Source organism: Macaca thibetana, chromosome X (assembly GCF_024542745.1).
Source record: "Macaca thibetana thibetana isolate TM-01 chromosome X, ASM2454274v1, whole genome shotgun sequence".
Taxonomy (NCBI): Eukaryota; Metazoa; Chordata; class Mammalia; order Primates; family Cercopithecidae; genus Macaca; species Macaca thibetana.
In genome coordinates, this window is record NC_065598.1 from 69,814,713 (window position 1) to 69,833,543 (window position 18,831).

Consider the following 18,831-nt stretch of genomic DNA (forward strand, 5'->3'; position numbering starts at 1 on the left):
TAATCATGTGGTTTTTGTCATTGGTTCTGTTTATGTGATGGATTACGATTATTGATTTGTATATGTTGAACGAGCCTTGCATTGCAGGTATGAAGCTGACTTGATCATGGCGAATAAGCTTTTTGATGTGCTGCTGGATTTGGTTTGCCAGTATTTTATTGAGGATTTTTGCATCGATGTTCATCAGGGATATTGTCCTGAAATTTTTGTTGTTGTGTCTCTGCCAGGTTTTGGTATCAGGATGATGCTGGCCTCGTAAAATGAGTTAGGAAGGAGTCTCTTATTTTCTATTGTTTGGAAGAGTTTCAGAAGGAATGGTACCAGTTCTTCTTTGTACCTCTGGTAGAATTCAGGTGTAAATCCGTCTGGTCCTGGACTTTTTTTTGGTTGATAGGCTATTAATAACTGCCTCAACTTCAGAACTCGTTATTGGTTTATTCAGGGATTCCACTTCTTCTTGGTTTAGACTTGGGAGGTGTATGTTTCCAGGAATTTATCTATTTCTTCTAGATTTTCTAGTTTATTTACATAGAGGTGTTTTTAGTATTCTCTGATGGTAGTTTGTATTTCTGTGGGATCAGTGGTTTTATCCCCTTTATTATTTTTTTATTGCATCTATTTGATTCTTCTCTCTTTTCTTCTTTAATAGTTTGGCTAGTGGTCTATATAGTTTGTTCATCTTTTCAAAAAACCAGTTCCTGGATCCATTAATTATTTTAATGGTTTTTCATGTCTCTATCTCCTTCAGTTCTGCTTTGATCTTAGGTATTTCTTGTCCACTGCTAGCTTTTGAACTTGTTTGCTTTTGCTTCTCTAGTTCTTTAAATTGTCATGTTAGGGCATCAATTTTACATCTTTCCTCTTTCCTCTTGTGGGCATTCGGTGCTGTAAATTTCCCTCTAAACACTGCTGTAGCTGTGTCCCAGAGATTCTAGCACGTTGTGTCTTTGTTCTCATTGGTTTCAAATAACTTATTTATGTCTGCCTCAATTTCGTTATTTACCCAGTACCCATTCAGGGGCAGGTTGTTCTGTTTGTTGTGCGGTTTTGAGTCAGTTTCTTAATCCTGAGTTCTAATTTGATTGCATTGTGGTCTGAGAGACTGTTTGTTATGATTTCCATTCTTTTGCATTTGCTGAGGAGTGTTTTACTTTCAATTATATGGTCAATTTTAGAGTAAGTGCAATGTGGTGCTGAGAATAATGTAAATTCTGTTGATTTGGGGTGGAGAGTTCTGTAGATGTCTATTAGGTCTGCTTGGTTCAGAGCTGAGTGCAAGCCATGAATATCCTTGTTAATTATTTGTGCTGTCAATCTGTCTAGTATTGATGGTGGGGTGTCAATATTTCCCACTATTGTTGTGTGGGAGTCTAAGTCTCTTTGTATGTCTCTAGAACTTGCTTTATGAATCTGGGTGCTGCTGTATCGAGTGCATGGATATTTAGGATAGTTAGCTCTTCTTGTTGCATTGATCTTTTTACTATTATGTAATGCCTTTCTGTGTCTTTTTTATGTTTGTTGGTTTAAAGTCTGTTTTATCACAGACTAGAATTGCAACCCCTGCTTTTTTTTTTTTCTTTCCATTTTGCTTGGTACATATTCCTCCATCCCTTTATTTATAGCCTATTTGTGTCTTTGCATGTGAGATGCATCTCCAGAACACAGCACACTGATAAGACTTGACATTTTATCTAATTTGCCAGTCTGTTTCTTTTATTTGAGACATTTAACCCATTTACATTTCAAGTTAATATTGTTATGTGTCAATTTGATCCTGTCCTTATGACATTGCCTGCTTATTTTGTACATTAGTTGATGCATTTTCTCCATTGTGTCAATGGTGTTTAGAATTTGGCATGTTTTTGCAGTGGCTGATACTGGTTTCTCCTTTTCATATTTACTGCTTCCCTCAGAAGCTCTTGTAAGGCAGGCCTGGTGGTGACAAAATCTCTCAGCGTTTGCTTCTCTGTATGGGATTTTATTTCTCCTTTGCTTATGAAGCTTAGTTTGGCTGGATAGGAAATTCCGGGTTGAAAATTATTTTCTTTAAGAATGTTGAATATTGGCCCCCATTCTCCTCTGGCTTGTAGAGTTTCTGCAGAAAGATCCACTGCTAGTCTGATGGGCTTCCCCTTGTGAGTTACCCGATCTTTCTCTCTGGCTGCCCTTAACAGTTTTTCCTTCAATTCAACCTTGCTGAATCTGACGATTATAGGTTTTTGGGTTGCTCTTCTCGAGCAGTATCTTTGTGGGTTCCCTGTATTTCCTGAATTTGAATGTTGGCCTCTCTTGCTAGGTAGGGCAAGTTCTCCTGCATAATATCTTGAAGAGTGTTTTCCAACTTGGTTTCATTCTCCGCATCACTTTCAGGTACACCAATCAAACGTAGGTTTGGTCTTTTCACATACTCCCATATTTCATGGAGGCCTTGTTAGTTCCTTTTTATTTTTCTCTAATCTTGTCTCCATGCTGTATTTCATTAAGTTGATCTTCACTCTCTGATGTCCCTTCTTTTGCTTGATTAATTCAACTATTGATATTTGTGTATGCTTCATGAAGTTCTCATGCTATGTTTTTCAGCTCCATCAGGTCATTTGTGTTCTTCTCTAACTGGTTATTCTGCAGAACAGAAAAGATTGCTGCCTACTCCTTTCTCTGGAAGTTTCATCCCAGAGGGGCACCAGTCTTATGCCAACTGGAACTCTCCTGTATGAGGTATCTGTAGGTTCCATTGGGAGGTTTCTCCCAGTCAGGAAGATGTGGAGTCAGGCACTCACTTGAGGTGGCAGTCTGTCCCTTAGCGGAGCTGGTGCAGTGTGCTGGGAGAATGCCTCTTGTCAGGATCAGCTGCTCTCTTCAGCGCTGACAGGCAGGAATGATTAAATCCACTGAAGCTGCACCCACAGCCGCCCCTCACCCCATGTACGATGCCCCAGGGAAGTGGGGGTTTTGTCTGTAAGCTGCTGACTGCAACTGTTATCTTTCCTTCAGAGATACCCTGCCCAGTCAAGAGAAATCTAGAGAAGCAGTCTGGCCACAGCTGCTTTGTTACACCCAGCCCAGACCTCCCAGCCTCCTTAGCACTGTCAGGGTACAACGGCCTACTAAAGCCTCAGTAATGGCGAACACCCCTCTGCACACCACACTGGACCGTCCCAGGTTGACTTCAGACTGCTGGGCTGGCAGCGAAAATTTCAAGCCAGTATTTCTTAGCTTACTGGGCTCTATGGGAGTGAGACCCACCGAGCGAGATCTCTTGGCTCCCTGGCTTCAACCCCCTTTCCAGGGGAGTAGACAGTTCTGTCTCCCTGGGGTTCCAGGCGCCTCTGCAGTACAAAAAATAAAAAAATAAACTCCTTCCACTAGATCATTGTCTGCCCAGACAGCCACCCAGTTTTGTGCTTGAAATTCTGGGCCCTTGAGGTGTAGGCACACAAGGGAATCTCCTGATTTGCAGATTGCAAGAAAACATGGAAAAAGCATAGTAACCTGGCTGGGTGGCACAGTTCCTCATGGCTTCCCTTGGCTGGTGGGAGGGAGATCCCCAGGCCCTTGTACTTCCTGGGTGAAGTGACCCTCCACCCTGCTTCTGCTTACCCTCCACAGGTTGGAGCCACTGCCTAACCAGTCCCAATAAGATGAACTGGATACCTCAGTTGGAAATGCAGAAATCACCCACCTTCTGTGTAGGTCTCACTGGGAGCTGCAGACTGGAGCTGTTCTTATTTCGTCATCTTGGCCCCTCCACACGAACCTACAATTGATTGAAGTACCAGAAGGAGACAGGGAGAATGGAAACAAGCTGGAAAACACACTTCGGGTTATTTTCCAGGAGAACTTCCCCAGCCTAGTAAGACAGGCCAACATGTAAATTCGGGTCTGGATCAAGCAGACCTAGTAGACGTCTACAGAACTCTTTACTCCAAACCAACAGCATATACATTCTTCTAAGTGTCACATGGCACTTATTCTAAAATTGGCCACATAAATGAAAGTAAAACACTTCTCAGCAAATGCAAAAGAACTGAAATCACAACAGTCCCCCAGACCACAGTGCAATCAAATTAGAACTCAGGTTAAAAAACTCAAAACCACAAGATTTCATGGAAATTGAACAACCTGCTCCTAAATGACTCCTGGGTAAATAATGAAATTAAGGTAGAAATCAAGTAGTTTTTTTGAAACCAATGAGAACAAAGAGAAAATATACCATAATCTCTGGAATACGGCTAAAGCAGTGTTAAGAGGGAAATTTATAGCACTAAGTGCCCACATCAGAAAGCTAGAAATATCTCAAATCAACTCCCTAACATCACAAGTAAAAGAGCTGAAGAGGGAAGAGAAAACAAATCCAAAAGCTAGCAGAAGACAAGAAATAACTAACACCAGAGAAGAACTGAATGAGATACAGACATGAAAAACTCTCCAAAAAACTTGAATCTGGGAGTTGTTTTTTGAAAAGATTTACAAAATAGATAGACCACTACTTCGACTAATAAAAACGAGAGAGAGGAATCAAATAGACACAATAAAAAAGATAAAGGAGATTTCACCATTGACCCCACGAAAATACAAACTAACATCACAGAATACTATAAACACCTCTACACAAATAAACTAGAAAATCTAGAAAAAATGGAAAAATTCCTGGATGCATTCACCCTACCAGGACTAAATTGGAAAGAATTTGAATCCCTGAATATACCAATAACGAGTTCTAAGATTGAAGCAGTAATTAATAGCCTATCAACCCAAAAAAGCCCAGGATCAGATGGATTCACACCCAAATTCTACCAGAGGTACAAAGAGGAGCTGGTACCATTCCTTCTGAAACTATTCCAAACAACTTAAAAAGAGGGACTCCTTCCTAACTCAGTTCATGAAGGCAGCATCATCCTGATAACGAAATCTGTCAGAGACAAAACAAAAAAAGAAAACTTCAGGCCAATATCCCCAAAGAACTTCCATGCAAAAATCCTCAATAAAATACTGGGAAGCCGAATTGAGCAGCGCATCAAAAAACGGAACCATCACTGTCAAGACGTCTTCATCCCTGGGATGGAAGGTTTGTTGAACATATGCAAATCAATAAATGTAATCCATCACAGGAACAGAAACATAGACAAAAACCACATGATTGTCTCAATAGATGCAAAAAAAGCCTTTGATAAAATTCAACTTCCCTTCATGTTAAAAAATCTCAACAAACTAGGTGTTGATGGAACGTATCTCAAAATAATAAGAGCTATTTATGACAAACCCACAGCCAATATACTGAATGGGCAAAACCTGGAAGAATTCCCTTTGAAAACTGATACAAGACAAGTGTGTCCCCTCTCACCACTTCTACTCAACATAGTATTGGAAGTTCTGGCCAGAGCAATCAGGCAAGAGAAAAAAATAAAAGGCCTTCAAATACGAAGAGGGAAAGTCAAGTAGTCTCTGTTTGCAGATGACATTATTTTATATTTAGAAAACCCCATCATCTCAGCCCAAAAACTTTTTTTTTGAGACAGAGACTCCTTCTGTCACCCAGGCTGGAGTGCAGTGGTATGATCTCAGCTAACTGCAGCCTCCATCTCCCAGGTTCAAGTGATTCTATTGCTTCAGCTTCCTGAGTGGCTGGGGCTACAGATGTGCACCACCACATCTGGCTATTTAATTTTTGTATTTTTTTTTTAGTGGAGACAGTGTTTCATCATAATGGCCAGGCTAGTTTCAAACTCCTGACCTCAGGTGATCTGCCTGCCTTTGCCTTTCAAAATGCTGCAGTTCCAGGCATGAACCAACACACCCAGACCCTAACACTTTTTGAACTGATAAGTAACTTCAGCAAAGTCTCAGGATACAACATCAATGTACAAAAATCACAAGCATTCCTATACACCAACAACAGGCAAGCAGAGAATGAAACCATGAATGTACTCCCATATCAAAATTGCTACAAATCGAATAAAATACTGAGAAATACAGCTCATAAGGAATGGGAATGACCTCTTCAAGGAAAACTATAAACCACTGCTCAAGGACATAAGAGAGGACACAAAAAAATGGAAAATCTTTCCATCCTCGTGGATAACAAGAATCAATATCATGAAAATGAACATACTGCCCAAAGTAATTTACAGATTCAATGCTATTTCCATCAAACTACCATTGACATTCTTCACAGAATTATAATAAAGCTATTTTAAATTTCATATAGAATTGAAGAAGACCCTGTATAACCAAGACAATCCTGAGCAAAAAGAACAAAGCTGGAAGCATCACGCTTCCTGACTCCAAAATATACTTCAAGACTACAGTTAAAAAAAAAAAAAAAAAAAAAAAAAAAAAAAAAAAAAAAAAAAAACACACACACAGCATGGTACTGATAACAAAACAGAAATGTAGACCAATGGAGCAGAACAGAGACCTCAGAAATAACACCTCAAATCTACTGCCATCTGATCTTTGATAAATGTGGAAAAAACAAGCAATGGGAAAGGGATCTCCTATTTGGTAAATGGTGCTGGGAAAACATGCTAGCCATGTGCAGAAAACTAAAACTGGACCTCCTCCTCACATCTTATACAAAAATTAACTCAAGATGGATTGAAGACTTAAAAGTAAAACCCAAAACCATAAAAACCCAAGAAGAAAACCTAGGCAACACCATTCAGGACATAGGCACGGGCAGACTTCATGACTCAAAAACCAAAAACAATGGCATCAAAAGCCAAAATTGACAAATGGGATTTACTTAAACTAAAGAGTTTCTGCACAGCAAAAGAAAGTATTATCAGAGTGAACAAGCAACCTACAGAATGGGAGAAAATTTTTGCAATCTATCCATCTGACAAAGGTCTATCCAGAATCTACAAGGAACTTAAACAAATTTCCAAGAACAAACAAACAAACAAAACTCGACATCACTGATCATCAGAGAAATGAAAATCAAAACCACAATGAGATACCATCTCACGCCAGTGAGAATGATAATTATTAAAAAGTCAGGAAACAATAGATGTTGGCGAGGCTGCAGAGAAATAAGAATGCTTTTACACTGTTGGTGGGAATGTAAATTAGTTCAATCATTGTGGAAGAGAGTGTGATGATTCCTCAAGGATCTAGAACCAGAAATACCATTTGACCCAGCAATCTCATTACCAGGTATATACTCAAAGGAATGTAAAACATTCTACTATAAAGATGTATGCACACGTATGTTTATTGCAGTACTACTTACAATAGTGAAAACATGGAACCAACCCAAATGCTTATGAAAAGTAGAATGGATAAAGAAAATGTAGTACACATACACCACAGAATACTATGCAGCCATAAAAAAAATGAGATCATCTCCTTTGAAGGGACATGGATGAAGCCCAAAGCCATCATCTTCAGCGACCTAACACAGGACCAGAAAACCAAACACCGCATGTTCTTACTCATAAGTGGGAGTTGAACATTGAGGACACATGGACACAGAGAGGGTAATAACACACACCAGGGTCTGTTGGGGGTGAGGGGTGCAGGGAGGGAACTTAGAAGATGGGTCAATAGGTACAGCAAACCACCACGGCACACGTATAACTATGAAACAAACCTGCACATTCTGCATATATACCTTGTTTGCGTTTTTTTTCTTTTAGAAGAAATAAAGAAAAAAAGAGAAAAAAAAAAGAAAGAGAAGAAAAGCTACCTATTGGGTACTATGCTCACTCCCTGGGTTGCAGGACCCATGCTTCAGTCCTCAGCATCACACAGTATACCCATGTTACTAGTCGTCACGTATACCCTCATATGTAAAAGAAAAGTTGAAGCTGTATTTTTAAAATGTTTTACATCAAGGAAGAGCCCAGGGCCTGATGGTTTCACTGTTGAATTCTACCAAATATTTTAAAAAGAACTAATACAAATTATCCTCAAACTTCTACAAAAAATTGAAGAGGATTGATTCCTTCCTTACCCATGTTACAAGTCCAGCATTACCCTGATTCCACAACCATTCAAAGACACAACAAAAATAAATACTCCAGGCCAGTATTTCTGATGAAAATAGTTGCAAAATTTCTCAGCAAGATACTAGCAAATGGTATCAACAGCACATTAAAATGATAATTTACTATGATCAGTTCATATTTTTCTTGGAGATGTAAGGATGGTTTATGACATACAAATAAATAAATGTGATACAACACATTAACAGAAAAGCAAAAATTATTTGATTATTTCAATAGACACAAAAGTGCATTTTACAAAATCACCATCCTTTCAAGATAAGAACTCAAAAAATTAGATGTAGAAGGTTTGTACATAACCACAATAAAAGGCATAGATGACAAACTCACAGTGAACTTAACACTGGATGGAGAGCAACTGAAAATATTTTCTCTAGAAATTAGCAACAAAACAAGAATGCCCATTTTCATTATTTCTATTCAAGACAGCACTGGAAGCATTAGCCAGAGCACTTAGGCATGAGAAAGAAATAACAGACATTCAAATTGAAAAGGAGAAAGTCAAACCGTCCCTGTTCGCAAAGGACATAATCTTACATGTAAAAAATACTAAAGATTCCACCAAAAATAGATATTAGAACTAATAAACAAATCCAGTAAAGTCACAGGATGCAAACTTAGCATACTAAAATTAGAAGCATTTCTTTCCTGCTTTTTCTTCAACTTTTAAGTTAAGGGGTACATGTGCAAAATATGAAGATTTCTTACATAGGAAAACGTATGCCATTACAGCCTGCTGCGTAGATGATCCCATCCCCCAGGATCCAGCCCAGCATCCAATAGCTATTCTTTCCAATGCTCTCCCTTTTCTCACCTGAACCCCTCTGACAGGCCCCTCTTCCATGCGTCCATGTGTTCTCATCGTTCAGCTCCCACTTATAAGTGAAGACATGCAGTATTTGGTTTTCTGTTCTTGCATTAGTTTCCTGAAAATAATGGCTTCCAACTCCATTCATGTCCCTGCAAAGGACATGATCTCACTCCATTTTATGGCTGCATAGTATTTCGTGGTGTATATGCAGCACATTTTCTTTATTCAGTCTATCATTAATGGGCATTTGGGTTGATTCCATGTCTTTGCTATTGTGAATAGTGCTGCAATGAACATATGTGTGTATATCTTTATAATAGAATGATTTATATTCCTTTAGGTATATACCCAGTAATGGGATTGCTGGGTCAAATGGAGTTTCCGCACCTAGGTGTTAGAGGAATTGCCACACTGTCTTCCACAATGGTTGAACTAATTTATGCTCTCACCAACAGTGTAAAAGTTTTCCTTTTTTTCCACAACCTTGCCAGCATCTGTTGCTTTTTGCCTTTTTAGTAACAGCTATTCTAACTGGCATGATATGGTATCTCATGGCGGTTTTGATTTGGATTCCACTAATGATCAGTAATGTTGAGCTTTTTTTCATGTGTTTTGGCCACGTAAGTCTTCTTTTGAGAAATGTCTATTTATGTTCTTGGCCCACTTTTTAATTGGGTTGTTTGTTTATTTTGTTGTTGTGAATTTAAATTTCTTGTACACTCTTGATATTAGACCATCGTCAGATGAATAGATTGCAAAATTTTTCTCCCATTCTGTAATTGTTCTGTTCACGCTGATGATTGTTTCCTTTGATGTGCAGAAGCTCTTTAATTAGATCCTAATTGTCAATTTTTGCTTTTGTTGCAATTGCCTTTGGTGTTTCCATCATGAAATTTTTGCCCATGCTTATGTCCTTAATGGTATTGCCTAGATATTCTTCTAGGGTTTTTACATTTTGGGGTTTTATATATAAGTCTTTAATGCATCTTGAGTTGAGTTTTGTATGTCATGTAAGGAAGGGGTGCAGCTTCAATTTTCTGCATATGACTAGCCAGTTCTTCCAGCACCATTTATTAAATATAAAATACTTTACCTATTGCCTATTTTTGTCTGGTTTGTCGAAGATCAGATGGTTGTAGGTGTGCAGTCTTACTTCTGAGATCTCTATTCTGTTCCATTGGTCTATGTGTCTGTTCTTGTTCCAATACTGTGCCATATTGATTACTGTAGCCTTGTAGTATAGTTTCAAGTCAGGTAGAGTGATGCCTCTTGCCTTGTTCTTTTTGCTTGGGATTGTCTTGGCAATTCCAACTCTGTTTTGGTTCCATAGGAACTTTAAAATAGTTTTATTTTCTAGTTCTGTTAAGAATTTCAATGGTACTTTAATGGGAATAGCACTGACTCTGTCAATTACTTTGGGCAGTATAGCCATTTTTGAATTAATATTTGTATCTGTGAGCATAGAATGTTTCTTTATTTGTGTCCTCCCTGATTTATTTGAGCAGTGGTTTGTAGCTCTCCTTGAAGAGATCCCTCACTTGACTTGTTAGCTGTATTCTTAGGTATTTTACTCTTTTTTGTAGCAATTATGAATCGAAATTTATTAATGATTTGTGTCTCTGCTTGTCTGTTATTGTATAGGAATTTTTGTGATTTCTGCACATTGATTTTGTATCCTGAGACTTTGCTAAAGTTGCTTATCAGCTTAAAAAGCTTTTGGGATGTGATGATGGTGTTTTGAGACATAGGATCATGTCATCTGCAAACAAAAAAAAAATTTGACTTCCTCTCTTCCTATTTCAATACTCTTTATTTCTTTCTCTTGCCTGATTATCCTGGCCGAAACTTCCAATATTATGTTTAACAGGAGTGGTGAGAGAGGGCATGCTTGTCTCGTGTCCACTTTTAAGGGGAATGCTTCCAGCTTTTGTCCATTCAGTGTGATACTGGCTGTGGGTTTTTCATATATGGTTTTTATTATTTTAAGGTATGTTGCGTGAATACCTTGTTTACTGAGAGTTTTTAACATGAAGTGATGTTGAATTCTATCAAAAGCCTTTTCTGCATCTATTGAGATAATCACATGTTTTATGTTTTAATTCTGTTTATGGGATGAATCACATTCATTGATTTGCATATGTTAAACAAAACTTGCCTCCTGGGGATGAAGCCAATTTGATCGTGATAAGCCGTGTGCTGCTGGATTCGGTTTGCCAATATTTTATTGAGAATTTTTGTACTGATTTTCATCAAGGATCTTGGCCTGAAGCTTTTCTTGTTGGTGCTGTTGTTGTATCTCTGCCAGATTTGAATATCGAGATGATGCTGACCTCATAGAATGACTTGAGGAGGAGTCCCTCCTTTTCAATTTTTTGGAATAGTTTCGGTAGAAATGGCACCAACTCTTCTTTGTACCTCTGGTAGAATTGGGCTGTGAGTCTATCTGGTCCTGAGCTTTTTTGGTGGGTAGGATATTTATTACTGCCTAAATTTCAGCTTTTTGGATGAGACAATGGGGTTTTTGAAATATAATATGTCATCTGGAAACAAAAATAATTTGACCTCCTCTCTTTCTATTTCAATGCCCTTTATTTATTTCTCTTACCTAGTTACCCTCACCAGAACTTCCAATACAATGTTTATTGGTCTCTTCAGGCATTTAATTTCTTCCTGGTTCAGTCTTGGGAGGATGTATGTCTCCAGAAATTTATTAATTTCTTCTAGATTTGCTAGTTTAGGTTCATAGTTTATAGTATTCCCTAATGGTTGTTTGTATTACTGTGGGGTCCGTGGTGATATCCCTCCTATTTCTGACTATGTTTATTCTATTCTTGTCTCTCTTATTCATTAGCCTAGCAAGAAGTCTATTTTATTTTATTTTTTTTCAAAAAACCAGCTCCTGAATTTGTTGGTTTTTTGAAGGTTTTTTTTCTGTTTGTGTGACTCTATCTCCTTCAATTTGGCTCTAATCTTAGTTATTTCTTGTCTTCTGCTAGCTTTGGGATTTGTTTTCTCTTGGTTTTCTAGTATTTTTAGTAGAGATGTTAAGTTTTAACTTTACATCTTTCTAGCTTTGTGATGTGGACATTTAGTGCTATACATTTCTCTCTTAACACTGCTTTAGCTGCATCCCAGTGATACTGGTATATTATCTCCTTGTTCTCATTGGTTTCAAAAAAATTCTTGATGTCTGCCTTAATTTCATTATTTACCCAAAAGTCATTCATGAATAGGTTATTCAAGTTCCATGTAGTTGTGTGGTTTTGAATGATTTTTTTCCCCAAGATTAAAATTAGCACGTACCAGCTCCTACTTTGTTTATTCTTTTATTATTATACCTTCAATTCTGGGATACGTGTACAGAACATGCAGGGTTGTTAACAGCTATACACGTGCCATGGTGGTTTGCATCACCCATCAACCCGTCATCTAAATTAGGTATTTTTCCTAATGCTATCCCTCCCCTAGGCCCCCACCCCCCAAACAGGCTGCAGTGTGTGATGCTCCCTTCCCTGGTTCCATGTGTTCTTATTGTTCACCTCCCACTTATGAGTGAGAACATGTGGTCTTTGGTTTTCTGTTCCTGTGTTAGTTTGGTGAGAATGATGGCTTCCATCTTCATCCATGTCCTTGCAAAGGACATGAACTCATCCTTTTTTATGTCTGCATAGTATTCCATGGTGTATATGTGCCACATTTTCTTTATCCAGTCTATCACTGATGGGCATTTGGGTTGGTTCCAAGTCTTTGCTATTGTGAACAGTGCTGCAGTAAACGTACATGTGAATATGTCTTTATAGTAGAATGATTTATAATCCTTTGCATATATACCCAGTAATGGCATTGCTGGGTCAAATGGTATTTCAGGTTCTAGATTCTTGAGAAATTGCCCCATTGTCTTCCACAATGGTTGAACTAATTTACATTCCCACCAACAGTGTAAAAACGTTCCTATTCCTCCACAGCCTTGCCAGGATCTGTTGTTTCCTGACTTTTTAAAGATGTCCATTCTAACTGGGGTGATATGGTATCTCATTGTGGTTTTGACTTGCATTTCTCTAATGACCAGTGGTGATAAGTTCTTCTAATGTTTGTTGCCTACATAAATATCTTCTTTTGAGAAGTGTCTATTCATACCCTTCCCCCACATTTGATGGGGTTGTTTGCTTTTGCTTGTAAATTTTTTCAAGCTCCTTGTAGATTCTAGATATTAGACCTTTGTCAGGTGGATAGATTGCAAAAATTTTCTCTCATTCTGTAGGTTGCATGTCCATTCTGATGAGAGTTTCTTTTGCTGTGCAGAAGCACTTTAGCTTAATTAGATCCCATTTGTCAATTATGGCTTCTGTTGCCATTGTTTTTGGTGTTTTAGTCATAAAGTCTTTGCCTATGCCTATGTCCTGAATGGAATTGCCTAGGTTTTCTTCTAGGGTTTTTATGGTTCTGGGTTTTACTTTTAAGTCTTTAATCCACTTTGAGTTAATTTTTGTATAAGGTGTAAGGGAGGGGTCCAGTTTCAGTTTTCCACTTTTGGCTAGACTGTTTTTCCAGCACAATTTACTGAATAGGGGATCCTTTTCCCTTTGCTTGTTTTGGTCAGGTTTGTCAAAGATCAGATGGCTGTTGATTTGGGGTGTCATTTCTGAAGTCTCTGTTCTCCTCCATTGGTCTACATGTCTGTTTTGGTATCAGTACCATGCTGTTTTGTTTACTGTAGTCTCGTAGCATGGTTTGATATCAGGTAGCGTGATGCCTCCAGCTTTGTTCTTTTCCTTAGGATTGTCTTCACTATACGGGCCCTTTTTTTGGTTCCACATGAAATATAAAGTAGTTTTTCCTAATTCTGTGAAGAAAGTCAATGGTAGCTTGGTGGGAATAGTATTGAATCTTTGAATTACTTTAGGCAGTATGGCCATTTTCATGATACTGATTCTTTCTATCCATGAGCATGGAATGTTCCTCTCTTATTTGTTTGTGTCCTCTCTTATTTCTTTGAGCAGTGGTTTGTAGTTCTTGAAGAGGTCCTTCACATGCCTTGTAAGTTGGATTCCTAGGTATTTTATTCTCTTTGTAGCAATTGTGAAAGGAAGTTCACTCATGATTTGGCTCTCTGTTTGTCTATTATTGGTGTATAGGAATACTTGTAATTTTTGCACATTGATTTTGTATCCTGAGACTTTGCTGAAGTTGCTTATCAGCTCAAGGAGATTTTGGGCTGAGATGATGGCATTTTCTAAATATACAATCATGTCATCTGCAAACAGAGACAATTTGACTTAAAACTTTATGTTTTAATACCATTATTTATTTCCCTTGCCTGATTGCCCTTGCCAGAACTTCTGATACTATGTTGAATAGGAGTGCTGACAAAAAGAATCCTTCTCTTGTGCTGGCTTTCAAAGGGAATGCCTCCAGATTTTGCCATATTCAATTTGGTATTGGCTGTCGGTTTGTCATAAATAACTCTGATTATTTTGAGATACATTCCATTAATGCCTAGTTTATTGAGAGTTTTTAGCATGAAGGGGTGTTGAATTTTATTGAAGGCTTTTTCTGCATCGATTGAGATAATCATGTGGTTTTTGCCATTGGTTCTGTTTATGTGATAGATTCTGTTTATTAATTTGTGTATGTTGAACCAGCCTTGCATCCCAGAGATGAAGCCAACTTGATCATGGTGGATAAGCTTTTTGATGTGCTGCTGGATTCGGTTTGCCAGTATTTTATTAAGGATTTTCGCATTGATGTTTATCAGGGATATTGGCCCAAAATTTTCTTTTTCTGTTGTGTCTCTGCCAGGTTTTGGTATTAGGATGATTCTGGCCTCATAAAATGTTTTAGAAAGGAGTCCCTCTTTTTCTATTGTTTGGAATAGTTTCAGCAAAAGTGGGACCAGCTCCCTTTGTACCTCTGGTCAAGTTCAGCAGTGAATATGACTGGTCCTGGGCTTTTTTTGGTTGGTAGGCTATTAATAACTGCTCGTTTTTAGAACTTGTTATTGATCTATTCAGGGATTCGTTTTCCTCCTGGTTTATTCTTGGGAGGGTATATGTGTCCAGGAATTTATCCATTTCTTCTAGATTTTCTAGTTTGTTTGCATAGAGGTGTTTACACTATGCTCTGGTGGTAGTTTTTATTCCTCTGTGATCAGTGGTGATATCATCTTTATCATTTTTATTGTGTCTATTTGATTCTTTATATTTTTCTTCTTTATTAGTCCGGCTAGCAGTCTATTTTGCTAATCTTTTCAATAAAACAACTCCTGGATTCATTGATTTTTTGAAGGGTTTTTCGTGTCTCTATCTCCTTCAGTTCTGCTCTGATCTTAGCTATTTGTTGTCTTCTGCTAGCCTTTAAATTTGTTTGCTCTTGCTTCTCTAGTTCTTTTAATTGCAATGTTAGGATGTCAATTTTAGATCTTTCCTGCTTTCTCTTGTGCATATTTAGTGCTACAAATTTCCCTCTAAACACTGCTTTAGCTGTGTCCCAGTGACTCTGGTACGTTGTGTCTTTGTTCTCATTGGTTTCAAAGAACTTATTTATATGTGCCTTAATTTTGTTATTTACCCAGTAGACATTCAGGAGCAGGTTGTTCCGTTTCTATGTAGCTATGTGGTTTTGAGTGAGTTTGTTAATCCTGAGTTCCAAATTTATTGCACCGTGGTCTCAAAGACTGTTATGATTTCCATTGTTCTGCATATGCTCATAAGTGTTTCACTTCCAATTATGTGATCAATTTTAAAATAAGTGTGATGTGTGCTGAAAAGAATGTATATTCCGTTGATCTGGGGTGGAAAGTTGTGTAGATGTCTATTAGGTCCACTTAATTGAGAGTTGAGTTCACGTCTTGAATATCTTGTTAATTTTCTGTTTCATTGATCTGTCAGATATTGACAGTGGGACATTAAAGTCTCCTACTCTTATTGTGTGGGAGTCTAAGTCTGTTTGCAGGTCTCTAAGGACTTGCTTAATGAATCTGGGCTCTCCTGTATTGAATGCATATATATTTAGGATAGTTAGCTCTTCTTGTTGCATTGATCCCTTTACCATTAAGTAATGCCCTTCTTTGTCTCTCGTGATCTTTGTTGGTTTAAAATCTCTTTTATAAGAGAGTAGAATTGCAAGCGCTGCTTCTTTTGCTTTCCATTTTATTGGTAAATATTCTCAATCCCTTAATTTTCAGCTTATGTGTGTCTTTGTACGTGACATGGGTCTTCTGAATACAGTAAACCTATGGGTCTTGACTTTTTATCCAATTTGCCAGTCTGTGTCTTCTAATTGTGGCATTTATCCCATTTACATTTAGTGTTAATATTGTTATGTGTAAATGTGATTTTGTCATTATGATGCTAGCTAGTTATTTTGCCCATTAGTTGATGCAGTTAATTCATAGTGTCAATAGTCTTTACAATTCTATATGTTTTCGCAGTGGCTGGTACCAGTTTTTCCTTTCAACACATTTACTGCCTCCTTCAGGAGCTTTTGTAAGGCAGACCTGGTGGTGATGAAATCTCTCAGCATTTGCTTGTCTGAAAAGGATTTTACTTCTCCTTCACTTATGAAGCTTAGTTTGGCTGGATATGAAATTGTGGGTTGAAAAATCTTTTCTTTAAGAATGTTGAATATCAGTCCCCACTCTCTTCTGGCTTGTAGGGTTTTTACAGAGAAACTCGCTGTTAGTCTGATGGGCTTCCCTTTGTAGGTTACCCAACCTTTCTCTCTGGCTGCCTTTAACATTTTTTCCTTCATTCCAACCTTGGTGAATCTGGCAATTATGTGTCTTGGGTTTGCTCTTCTCGATGAGGATCTTTGTGGTGTTCTCTGTATTTCCAGAATTTGAATGTTGGCCTGTCTTACTAGGTTGGGGAAGTTCTCCTTGATAATATCCTGAAGAGTGTTCTCCAACTTGGTTCCATTCTCCCTGTAACCTTCAGGTATACCCATCAAACGTAAGTTTGGTTTTTTCACATAGTCCCATATAACATGGAGGCTTTGTTCATTCCTTTTCATTCTTTTTTCTCTCATCTCGTCTTCAGGCTTTATTTCACTAAGTTGACCTTCAATCTCTGATGTGCTTTCTTCTACTTTATCGATTTGGCTATTGAGGCTTGTGTATGCTTCACGAAGTTCTTGTGCTGTGTTTTTCAACTCCATTACATCATTTGTGTTCTTCTCTAAACTGGTTATCTACTTAGCAATTCCTCTAACCTTTTTCAAGGTTCTTAGCTTCCTTGCATTTGGTTAGAACATGCTCCTTTAGTTTGGAAGAGTTTGTTATTACCCACCATCTGAAGCCTACTTCTGTCAATTCATCAAACTCATTCTCCATCCAGTTTTGTTCCCATGCTGGCAGGAGTTGTTATCCTCTGGAGGAGAAGAGGCTTTCTGGTTTTTGGAATTTTCAGCCTTTTTGCACTGGTTTTTTCTCATCTTTGTGGATTTATCTACCTTTGGTCTTTGATGTTGGTGACCTTCGGTGGGGTTTCTCTTTGGACGTCCTTTTTGTTGATGTTGATGTTATTCTTTTCTGTTTGTTAGTTTTCCTTCTAACAGTCAGGCCCCTCAGCTGTAGGTCTACTGGAGTTTGCTGGAGGTTCACTCCAGCCTCTCTTTGCCTGGTATCACCATCGCAGTCCACATTTGAACAAAGATTGCTGCCTGCTTCTTCCTCTGGAAGCTTCATCCCAGAGGGGTACCTGCCAGATGCCAGCCATAGCTCTCCTGTATGAGGTGTCCATCAACCCCTGCTTGGAAATATCTCCCAATCAGGTGGAACGGGATCAGGGACCCACTTGAAAAGACAGTCTTTTTCTCAGCAGAGTTTGAGTGCTGTGCTGGGAGATCTGCTGTTCTCTTCATAGTCAGCAGGGAGAAACATTTAAATCTGCTGAAACTGCACCCACAGCTGCACCTTCCCCCAGGTGATATGTCCCAGGGAGATAAGAGTTTTATATATAAGCCCTCAAATGAGGCGGCTGCATTTCTTTCAAAGATGCACTACATAGAGAGGAGGAATCCAGTGAGGTAATCAGGCTACAGCGGTTTTGCTGAACTGACATGGGCTTTGCCCAGTTCAAATTTCCTGGCAGCTTTATTTACACTGTGAGGGAAAAATGGCCTACTCAAGCTTCAGTAATGGTGGATGCCTCTCCCCCAACCAAGCTTGAGTTTCCTAGGTCAATTTCAGACTGCCATGTTAGCAGTGAGTATTTGAAGTCAGTGGATCTTAGCTTGCTGGTCTCTGTGTGGGTGGGATCTGCAGAGCTAGATTACTTGGCTCCCTAGCTCCAGCTCCTTTTCCAGGGGAGTAAATGATTCTCTCTTGTTGGCATTCCAGGGGTCACTGGGGTATAAAAACAAACTCCTGCAGCTAGCTCTGTGTCTGTACAAATTGCTGCCCAGTTTTGTGCTTGAAACCCTGGGCCCTGGTGGCATAGGCACCTGAGGGAATCTCCTGGTCTGCAGGTTGTGAAGACCATAGGAAATGTATAGTACCTGGGCCGGAGTGCACCGTTCCTCATGGCACCGTCCCTCATGGCTTCCCTTGGCTAGGGGAGGGAGTTTCCTGACCCCTTGCTCTTCCTGGGTGAGGAGATGCCTCACCCTGCTTCTGCTTGCTCTCTGTGAACTCCACCCACTGTCTAACCAGTCCCAATGAGATGAACTGGGTACCTCAGTTGGAAATGCAGAAATAACCCACCTTTTGCATTGATCTCACTGGAAGCTGCAGACCAGAGCTGTTCCTATTTGACCATCTTGCCAGGCACCTTGAGTGAATTTTTAAATGTTGAGTTCTAATTTGATTGTGCTGTGGTCTGAGAGACTACTTGTTACAATTTCAGCTCTTTTGCATTTGCTGAGTAGTGTTTTACTTCTTTCTATGTGGTCAACTTTAGAGTAAGTGCCAAGTGACAATGAGAAAAATGTATATTCTGTTGTTTTTGGGTGGAGAGTTCTCTAGATATCTATCAAGTCCACTTGATCCAGAGCTAAGTTCAGGTCGTGAGTATCTGAATA